Here is a 12,023-nt window from a genome sequence, read left to right on the forward strand (position 1 = left end):
CTCATGCCAAGCACTGAATAATGATTAATTCAAACAAAACAACCGAAATATATAAGCCACATATCATTCCTTGATTTTAGGTTTATTTGAATTATTCTTCTCTATATTTTAGCTGAGCTAAAAAGCAACTCCATATTATTGATAGGAAAACCTATAATTAGTATAATCTTGTTTACCAAGTAAATTACTTATATAATTTATCAATTTACAAACCGTGTAATTTAGCTATAAGACAAAAACATGTAATTAATCCATAAGTTTCACTTAGTCTTAAATACTTACGTTAAACTTAAGTCAACATATTTCAAACTGATTTCAAGAAATATTTGGACATAAATTATTTATCAATTAAACTCTTTATATGTAATATTGTTTTGGACCTATTAAACAACTAAATATAATTACTTAATTTATTTGTTTAATGTAATATGCGTTTTGAATATCATCACATAAAGGGATTGAATCTTCACACCAAAAGAAGTAAAAACCATTTTTCATGATTCAAACTACTTACTAGACTAAAAACCATTTTTCATGATTCAAACCACTTACTAGACTAATTAAGTCATTAAACATTGCAGCTTATGCACAATAATACATCAACCTCATGAAAAGGGTATTTTATTCCAATATAATTAGTATGTGGACATATTTTCAAAATATATGCAAATTTACGTAAGTAGTAAATAATACAAATTACAACTCTCACATACACAACACATAAGACATCTCAAAAATCAAAATTGATTATTCATAAGTCATAAAAATCACACCACTTAGTCAATTTATGACTAACCTCCAATAACAATAATTTTCTTAATATTCCACTTAAAATAAGATTTTAACACTAGTTGTTTGAAATAAACTAATCAATATTTATGTCATAAATAATCATGCAATGTTTAATGAGTCTCTACTACTCGTATTCATGAACATATACATCATTAAAAACTTAAAGGAGCTAATTAAAAATTAACAAACCTCCGCTTTAAGGTTTGCAACTCACAACAACATACTTAATAATTACCAACTTTATTTAGTCATGAAATAATCTTCATTTTTAACTAAGAATTAAAATAATTATAACTCTTACAACATAAAAGCATGATTAAAAATCAATTTAATTAGCTATAAATTAACTAGCCATTATAATATAGATGTTATAAACTAGCCATTATGAGCTAATTAACACTCATAATTATCTACGAGTTAATTAATTATTAAAGAGGTCCAAGTTATAAAACTATCATAACCCTTATAATAGATCAGAAGACTAAATAATTACCCTTATAAATTAATTTTAACATCCATCATAATATTAGTCATAATAACGATCATATAATAAAATGTCATTACTCTTTTTCAAATTCATGATCAAGTAATAAATCACATTCAACTTAAACTTTATTAGCTCGATCAACTTTTGACTAATTTTAAATGACATTCAATGCCTACATATGGGTTACAAAATTAAGAAAGAAGAATAGAATGACTAATTTTAAATGACATTCAATGCCTACATATGGGTTACAAAATTAAGAAAGAAGAATAAAATGTCTTTCTAGCACAAACATCATGATAAAGTAACATAATGATACTACCAAAATTAGGCATGAAATAATCTACTCTTCAACATGTACTTTTAAAATATTAACATGACTATGTTTCATCGAATACTCAATTGGTGAACATAAACATGAACATGAACATGAATCAAATTCGTATTTTACAATTACTCAAACTAAATTGCAAAATATAACATGTAAACATATAAGAAACAATAAGTAAAAATATACTCATCAAAAAACAAAATACAATTTATATCATCCACCAAAATCAGTCACCAAGAAAAGTAAGCCAAAATCAAATAATATTCCCTCCGAACCAATTTAGTTGTCCCATTTCTTTATTCGGTAAAATCTTTTTAGTTGTCCCATTTCTATTTTTGTCAATCTTTTTTTTACCTAAATATCCTTAGTTCACACAAGTAATTACAAATATACCCCCATATACTTTACTTACCCAACTACCCTTCACTACTTACCCTTCACTACTTAACCTTTACTACTTACCCTTTTTAATGGACCCCACATCATTCTTAATAACCGTGCCCAAGCAAATGGGACATCTAAATTGGTTTGGAGGGAGAATTATTTTAATAATTTTTATAAGTTTAGAACTTAACTCTTTTGCCAATGCTCATAATCAAATAATACTAAAATAAGAACCAATAATGCACCATTCATAAAAAGTGTTGATACAATCAGTAACAATTTCCCTCCTACGGGTAAATGCATTAAAAAAGTCACCAGCAAATTCTGTCATAAGTACTAATACACTTCTTTTCACTTACACATTAGTCATATCACAACTAAAATAGCCATAAAAGAATAATAAAATAAATTTCTTAAATTGTTAGAAATATATGCCTATTTAAGGTCTTTTAAAAATCCTCCTCTGACAACAATCATTAACACATATTAGTGATAATAACATGCATAATATTTGATATTAGAAAAGTATTTAAAGTTGTGTTTAGCTAGTGATTGATATGAAAATGTATGGTATGACACGAACTTGTGGTTGCATTAAGAAAGTTATTTTCTGACTATTGCAAGTGCAAATAGACGGGACATTCCCATGGTTAACACACCCACCAAAAGCAATGCAAACTCACTATTAGAGATGCAAGCGGGGCGGGTCTAATAGGAGACCCGCCCCATCCCCGCCCCATCGGGGCGGGGATGGGTCCCGGTTTGATGGGTCATGGGGCGGGTACGGGTATAAAATTCATACCCACCGCGGGGATGGGGATGAAGATGGGTTTTAGGTGAAACCCGCCCCATCCCCGCCCCGCCCCGCCCCCCCGCAGTGAACAAATTTTTTAAAAAATTTATTTTCAAATTTCTGGAATTCTTAAAAGTATTTTCAAATTTTTTTAAAAGTTTTTAAAAATTCCGGTTTATATTGTTTAAAAAAAAAATTTGAAAACCCTAAATTTGAAAACCCTTTTTCTTTCACTGTGCTGTGTTGGCCGTCATTGCAATTCCATCTTCTTCAGTCTTTACTGCTGGGCGCTGGCCGTCATCACTCATTTCCTTTTTCTTTAATCTTCACTGCCATTCTTCTTCAATCATCTTCTTCTTGAAACAGACTCCCATCTTCATCAACAGGTAAGCATCAAAGAACATAATATCATCTCGGGTTGAAGAAAATATAAAGCTTTTTTTCTCCCCATATATTTTTGCGTCATTTCCTTGCTTTCTGTTTATTTTATCTCTTGGTATCTGTTGGTATGTATGAATATCATATTCTTCAGTTTGTTTCACTTCATTTTCAGTTTGCAAAGTGTTGTCAGTTTCAATATTTTCTTGGTATTTTTTTTGATTTTGTTTTATGCCCTGTTTAACAATCCTGTGGGTATTTTCAGTTTGTATCTAGGTATTCTTCATCTGTTTTATATTCCGTTTGCAAATGGTCGTCAGTTTCATCTGTTGATTTTGTTTCAATTTCATCTGGTAGCTAGAATTACATTAAGATGTTTTAGATTAAGATTGGGTTTTACAGCAACTTAGAATGTATTAAGTTCTAGGAGTAGCAACTTAAAATGTATTAAGTTCTAGGAGTAGCTAGAATTACATTAAGATGTTTTACAGCAAAGGACATTAAATAGAATATAGATTATGAAAAAGCAAAATGGTATAGATCAAACACAATAGCAAAGTTGTTCTTTATCACAATAGCAAAGTTGTTCTTCATCTAAAACATCACAGGTGCTGGTTTGGTGTAGCATCACATGTGCTTCTCTTGATGTGTTAGAGTATTAGTATTAGACTTAGGTTCTTGCTAATAGGAATAATGCATAATTATATTAAGTACCAGTGATCCTGCTTGCCATACCAGTGATATGCAAAGTAAATTCTGTCACTGGCTTTCTTATTGACTGGTGTATGATGTGCATTTAGCTTTTCTTTTATTACCTTTTAGGGCATATGTACTAGTTGTTAGACAATTCTTACTTGTTAGATAAATATGGCTTCAAACCCATCAACTACTGCAAGTTGTACTCTTATTAGCGTCAATGAGTATGAAAGTCCAGCACATGTTGTTTCCGATCCTAACGTGTTACCTATAACAAGTAAGAACACTTCGGCGGTTTGGAATGATTTCAAGAGAAAGAGAGTTGGTGGGGTAGACAAGGCTGAGTGGAAAACAAATGCTAACATACCACTTGAAGATAATTTTGATATTTTAAATTGGTGGAAAACAAATGGAAGCACATATCCCGTTCTTCAACAAGTAGCACGGGATATTTTGAGTATTCCTATTTCTACGGTTCCATCTGAATCAGCTTTTAGCACAAGTGGTAGAGTTCTTGATCCTTATCGTAGTCGACTACTACCTCAAGCCGTTGAAGCTTTAATGTGTTCTCAAAATTGGATTTGGGCTGCCCTCAAAAGTAAGCATTAATCCTATCAATATTGTGTAATTTTTATGCATTGATAAATTTTGGTTATAAAAACATTTGTGTTTGCAGATTGTGGAGAATTCAAGGACAAGGATTTTGCTAAAATTGTTGGAGAGTTGGAAGAAGAACGCGAAATAAAATTTGATAGTGATGAAATTATTCTGGATTGATTTACTTTAGATGATTTTGAGTTGATGTTGAAACTTGAAATACTTTTGTTTTAGACATGTATATTTGTTTGAGACTTTGATTATGTGTTTTTGTTTGAGACTTTGGAGTTTGGATATGTTTTATGGGTTTTAAGGCCCAAATAATTGAATATAAATATGTGACACAGATGGGTATTAAGCGGGGATTTAACGGGTGGTGGGGCGGATAAAATGGGTATTAGACGGGGATGGATACCCAGATGGGTGGCGGGGCGGGGATGGTATTAGGTACAAACCCATCGGAGCGGGGACGGGGAAAAAAATTATACCCGCCGCGGAGATGGGGATGGGGATTGATTTACAAGATGGGGATGGGGATGGTAACGCCAATACCCGCCCCGCCCCGCCCCGCCCCGCCCCGTTTGCATCCCTACTCACTATTTGAGGTGTGGAGGAAATACCCCACTTGCTCAAGTGAATAGAAGAAAAAGAGATAATAGAATCAAAATTGTATAGTTCCAAATGAATGAAACAACACAATTTATAAGCATATTTCAACAACTGTTATTTGAACCATCATAAAACATAGTCAAAAAACATAAATGTATCTTAATAGAACTAAAAAACTCCATGAATGAAAATATAGTTGTTGGAGAAAGCTTTAAATGGTTATTTATCCAACAATAATAAGGAATTTCAAGAAAAGTACTTCAAAAGAAAAAGCATTTCGCAAGACCAATGATCTTAACATCCATAAGAAGGCTGAAAAACTAATTTCACAAATATTTGCAATAGAGTTAATGGTTCATTTAGTCTACAATCTTGTAAAAAGAGTAAAGTTGATCTAAACTCATTTTAAAACGACCTAAGAAAGACAAAAATTTTTAACCTATCATCCGTGGTCAAAATAAAATTCAAAGAGCTTATCATACGAAAGGTTGTTATCAGTCGCAACTTCAAAATTTTCCTCAAACAAAAATACAAGGAAAAATGCATACGTGTGATTCTAATTAGTATGATACACACAAAAAAATTGGTGGAATATAGTGAGACTAAAAATCCGGTATTTTTTTTTTTCTTTTTGTATGTTTAAAAGTAAAGTGACAGGGAGACGTGGTGGTGAAACATTTGTGACTCAAGGTTTAATCAATGGGATAAAAATCTTGACTTCAAACCCGTGTTGAAAAGTTGTTAGCATACATAATTTGTGTGTAGAAAAAATGAACTTTTAATGAAAGCAAATGGATCTATTGTAACAACTTTAGTAATGAAGTCTAGAGAGATTGATAAAAATTATAAATACATCTATCAACATTACTTGATTTACAAAATATATTCTATCCATGAGTTATCATTTTGTGGTCATGGTGAAAGTTGACACTCTTTTAAATAGGGGAAAAGTAATAAAAATTTTCATGAATAATGCTCTGGAAATGAACAAATGGTTTCCCCTACGGTTTAATAAATTTAGTCGATGCTGCTACCAAAAAAAACCACAAAAGCTAGAAAACACCAAATGGATAGAAACTTAATGATTTGTTTGCAACACTTAAATCACTCAGTAACTTGATAGTTACAGAAGTACGATAACTTTTCTTTTGTGATATTTCAATCACATTGACATTTAGGAAGATAAGGTGAACTTTACAAAAAGACACAAATATTACACTACAGCTTTAGTGCAAAAGATGTATTTTAAATGAATATTTATATAAGAAAGCTAGATTAGCAAAGCTGAAAAATAAACAAAGAGCTCACAAGTTATTTATTTGTTAAATGTCTTAAAGAAAAACAAAAATTGTAATTTTAGAAGTTTGTTATTATAACATATAAATTTAATTATTTATTTTAGGAAAAATTATAAGAAACTATCTAATCTATATGCCCTTTTTTAAATAACTACCTTATCTAAATTCTTTTTGCAAAAAACTACCTAATATAACACAAATGTTTGCAAATGATTACCTGTTAACGATTATCGTTTGTTGACTGTTACCTTAGCCCTTTGACCAACACGTGGGGTGTCACGTGACTAATTAAAACACTCTTTCTTCTTCAATTAAAACACGATTTTAGAAACTTTCATCATAGAACCCTAATTTCTCCCATCAAAACATCCTTTTTTTTCCCTTTCTCCTTAATTTCCCTAATTAAAGGTTAAGCAATGCAAGGGGGGAAAGGAGCTTAATGGTGTATCACCTATTTGGTGCATTAAAGAATGAAAAAGACATGATAAAAAAATGATAGATATTTTAATACGATAATAAACTATGCCAATAATCAATAGAATCAGAAAGAAAACATTACAAGAGCTTCATAGTTCAAATTTCTAGTAATTAGCCAAAATCCAGTTGCATACCTCTAACAACGACAGTCACCATCACTATAAATACTAGTTCGCAAGAAATAAATGCACTCGGGTACTAGGTCTTTCTGGGTAATAATTAGATTAGGTGTTAGGAACCTAAATCGAGAAGAACAAAACCATAAGAAGTTGGAGATACACTTGTCAATTAATGTAGGGGAAGTAAAGAGGAGGGTGGGAGAGAAAGTAGAGATGGAAGAGAAAGGAATTATGTCATGTGACACCCCACGTGCTGGTCAAAGGGTTAAGATAACAGTTAACAAACGATAATCGTTAACATGTAGTTATTTGCAAACATTTGTCTTATATTAGGTAGTTTTTTGCAAAAAGATTTAGATAAGGTAGGTTTTTAAAATAGGGCATATAGATTAAGTAGTTTCTTATAATTTTTCGTTTATTTTATTGTCATTATTATAATGTTACTTTGATACCCCTTGATTTTTTTTTGGACTTGGACCCGTAGTCAAAGTCTTTTTATAACTTCTCCTTCTGCTGTATTTGTTACACCCCAGAATTTCCGACCCCTTAACGAAACCAAAACCGTAAAGAACGGGAGGAAATTCGGGTGTTACATAAAAGAAAAAGGAATAGAATTTGGATAAAAGTTAAATATTAACTTTAAAAAGGTGAGGGTATAGGTGGTGTTGTGGTGGTGTGGAGCACGAAAATGGCGGAGGAAAGGCCGCGTGGTGCTGCTGCCTTGGCGTTACAGCCTGGTGTTTGGGGCACGCAAAGCAGTAGTTACTGCTGCCAGGTGGTGGAGGAGAGACACGGCTGCCCAGCAGCCAATTGCTGGCGGCACAATAATGCTACGTGACTATTTAAGGTGCAGCTCAGCTGCTGTTGGTGGGGGAGAACGTAGCCACGGCTGCTTCTGTGAGGAGGCGAACGCAACCTATTGGTGGCTGCTGGCAGCTATGGCGGAGGCGTGGCTGGTGGTGCTGGGGCTGCTGCTGAACCGTGAGGGAGAGGGATGTGAGAGAGAAGAGAAGAGAGGGAAGTGAGGCGTGTGAATTGAGTGAGGGAGGGAGTAATACCCCCTTAAAACCCTAACTCATCTTATTTATTTAATTTATACACTTATTTTATTTGTTTACCTAGGTTCATCTTCTTGCGAGGCCCAACTAAGAACTTACCTTCGTGTGCTCACACATTTCAATAAAATAATTATTTTGATTCGAACCTCTTTATTTAGAAATCGCGATTGTATTTTTAATATAAATATATGTCAATATTTGAATTCGTATATGAAAGGAGTTTATTAAAACTGCTTCTAAATTAATTTAATATAATTATAAAATACTCAAAAGTCATTAATATATTAATTAATGACGTTAGAGAATCTCGGGGTGTTATAGACTACCCCCCTTAAAAGGAGTTTCGTCCCCGAAACTAGAGTAATAAGAGTATAATTCCTGAAAATTGTATTTCTAATAACTCATGAAGGTGTTTTAACGATTTTAAGCTCTATAATTGACTCAAGGATCGTGACCTTATTGACACTATTAACAAAAGGATACTCAATCTATCAGAATATTCATACATATCTCATTTCGAGTATTACAATCACCTAAATTAACTCAACACCCAATCAAAACATGTAAAAAAAATTATACAATTGACTCAACACGATCAATCAGAAGCATGCAAATATCACACCAATTGATTCACACAATCAATCAAAGCATGTAGATATCACACAGATAGGTTCAAACAATCAATCAAAAGCATGTAAGTTTGTAATAGGTTGTTATCATAGAGGCGAAAATGCGTGAAAACGCGCGAAATTCTATCGCATTCTACCCCCCTTAAAACTTAGTTACGACCCCGTAACTCACTAACCTCGAAACATATGCAAGGATAGTGTGGTTAGACCATGGGACTCTAATTATTTAATATCTTTGATCTCAGTACTACACACCCTAGTATCTAGGTCTCAATATGTTCTCTTAGTAAGACAACTCTTCTCAATGTCTACAAAAATAACAGATCTAGCAGATGTGGCTTTTAAAAAGTGTATCACTTGAGCTTGTGACCACACGAAATGTCCTGTTATCTAATGTAATTCTTCAAAAAACCTTTCCACTTCTACGTGACCACCTAAGGTCGTACTTTTTGATAATCTTGAAATGTACGGAAGGTTTAACTATTGTAATTTAAACCATAAATGGGGGTAAAATATCAAAACAACAAAGTCCTAAAAGTAAAGTGCACAAAGTTGCTCAACACTTAACTCATATTACAATTAGACACCCTAGACCTGAGGATACTTGAATCTTACTAAACTTGTTGGTTATCAACTCCCAAATCGATTTTCCGCTAACTTTATTTATCATAACATAATCATAACCTTTTACTTAACATGAAATCCTCTTTTCACTAATCATAAATGATCAAATTATTTTATAACATTCTAGATCATACATCATGACTTGATTAATAGATTAACAACTCAAATTAATAACTCAGAACATAATACATGTTTCAAGTATATAATCAAATTATATATAACACATTTTAGCAAGTTACTGTAGTTAATAATTATATGTTCACAACCATATTACTAATACACATATTGTAATTGTTCAATAATAACATCCTTTATCCATCATAATATCAAATCATAATTACGAAAATATGGGGATGATTTAGAATCATGAAGACATTTTTCAGCTATTCACTTACCATACTACTAGATATGTTGAAAGTATAGAATTTATATCAATTAAGATCACGAACTCATATATGACTAAAGTAATGCATCATGTACATATATAACGACGGTACTAATGGTACTAATAGGGTAATAATAACAGTGATGACTGATGATCAACAAAGATGACATTTTATGTATACAAAAAAAAAGCAAGGTGTAAAATAACTGATGAACACACCTACATCACCACAATTTCCAACATTAATAGCAAAGCAGTCATGTATCATACAATTTGATAAAGTTGTGATATCAACACTAATTTCACAATATCCAATCTACATCATAACATTTCCATCACAATACTACCTCTAACTGTAAGACCGTTATTGCAACCATATGACTGCTACATTAACAATCCTAACACTATACTAAAGTACAACAACACAAAGCTAACAAAATAACGCAACACTTGAGATTATGCATTACAATTATTCTTTCACAAATAAGTGGAATTCAATCACCCTTCGACGTAAAATGCGAAACTTAGAACTAACAACTATAACATAATCGTTTGTATTAAAACACCCTTCTAGTTTCTCCATTGTGAGCCATCTCTTCTCTTTTCTCTAATTAATTTCTAGTTTTATTTGAAGTTTTATGAAGTTTATGAGTGAGGTGTTGATTTTGTGTTATTTTCATTGAATCTTTTTGTGGGTAAGAATTTGATTGAAGTGTGACTTAGGGTTTGAAGTGTGATTTGAAATTATGGGTTGTGTGTTGATTTGTATTAGTTTCTTTGAATCTTAGTATGGGTAGTAATTAAATGTTATCTTTGAACATGAAACGATTAGGGCTTGGATTTAGAGATGAATTTACCAATAATGTGTGTGTTATACTATATTTTGGTGATGATTGATTAAATAACTTTAGAAGTTGTTTTAAGATTTGGTCGATTGGTTATTATTGTGAATAGTTAGTAATGGTGATGATGTTAGTTGACTATGAAAGTGATTTTGATTGATTAAATTGGGAATAATAGTTACTAATTATTGTGGTTTGATTGTTGTAAATTACAAATACCCTTATTAGGTTGTTATTGAAGTTATAGATACATGATATTGGTAAGCCAAGAGCATAATGTCAACTTATCGTCGATGATTGATAAAGTTATTTGTCGTGTTGTTTTGATTATAGTTCTTAATAGCTTTGGAGAATGTAACAAATGATATCTCGATACAATAACTCTAAGATTTGCCTTATCGTTATATTAATGTTATATTAAAATTGTAAGATTTAGTTGTGCTTAGTTATTTTTGGGTAACGTGAGCCAATATGCTCAAAATTAGTTAATGTAAAGAACCGATTCACACATACTTCTACTTTAAATTGATGGAAAGACTTATGTTGTGTTGAGTTAATGATTTTGACTTGTATTGAATGAGTTGTGTGCGTGCTAGAGTAATCGGAAACTCATGTTGAATGGATCATAGCGGTTACTTTGGTATTTAGTTTGGTATGGCAAAGTAGTTAAGGGAACTTCTTAGTTCTACTCATAACTTATATAGGTGCCCATTTTGTAAGAGGAAAGTAGAGCTTTAGTCGGGTGATTTTGTGACTTTTGATCGTGCAGTGATGCTTACAGGTACGTACACACAGTAATGAACCCTTATATGCAATTTTATTTATGACATTATTCTTTATTGTAATAATATGCACTACATCAAAACTATGAGATACTAGTGAGTACGCCTTATACAAAACGCTGTCGACTATGAAATCCTTACGCTTAGAATAGTTATAGAGAATGAAAGTGTTAGTAGGAGGCGGGGACCACCCCCCCTTATTTATTTAATAATTAGATTATGCCTTAATTGGAGTTAGAATGACTCCTTTATAGGTGAATTTCATATTCTATTGAGTGGCTCAGTGGGTTTTGGCGCGCTGCTATCCCAAGGCGCTCATTAATAGTCGAAATCGGAAGTTATTCCCATCTGATAAAGTATTAGATTATGATTAGCTGGCGTGACTCAACTAGATTATGTCCGGTTGATTTATTAGTCCCCTAGGTGAGGTTCGACGGGACAACCGTAAAGGGGGTATGAGCATGCTTGGGTCATTGGGCGCCGGATGGCCGATACCGCCCCTTGACCGAGGTGTTACCATGCGGGCCTTAAACCTCAATATGGTGGCCTCTTCACTGGTTTAGTACCCCAGTGTGTTATTTTTTCCCGAACGTAGGACCCGAGAGGGTCAGCTGGAGGGGGCATGAGCTCGTACTTTGCCATGGGCGCTGGATGGCCGATAACGCCCTTGGCCGTGTCACTATGCCAGGAAATAGAGAAAAATCCACTGATCGAAAGTTATTTAGTGATAGAAAATTTATTC

Source organism: Amaranthus tricolor, chromosome 6 (genome assembly GCF_026212465.1).
Source record: "Amaranthus tricolor cultivar Red isolate AtriRed21 chromosome 6, ASM2621246v1, whole genome shotgun sequence".
Taxonomy (NCBI): Eukaryota; Viridiplantae; Streptophyta; class Magnoliopsida; order Caryophyllales; family Amaranthaceae; genus Amaranthus; species Amaranthus tricolor.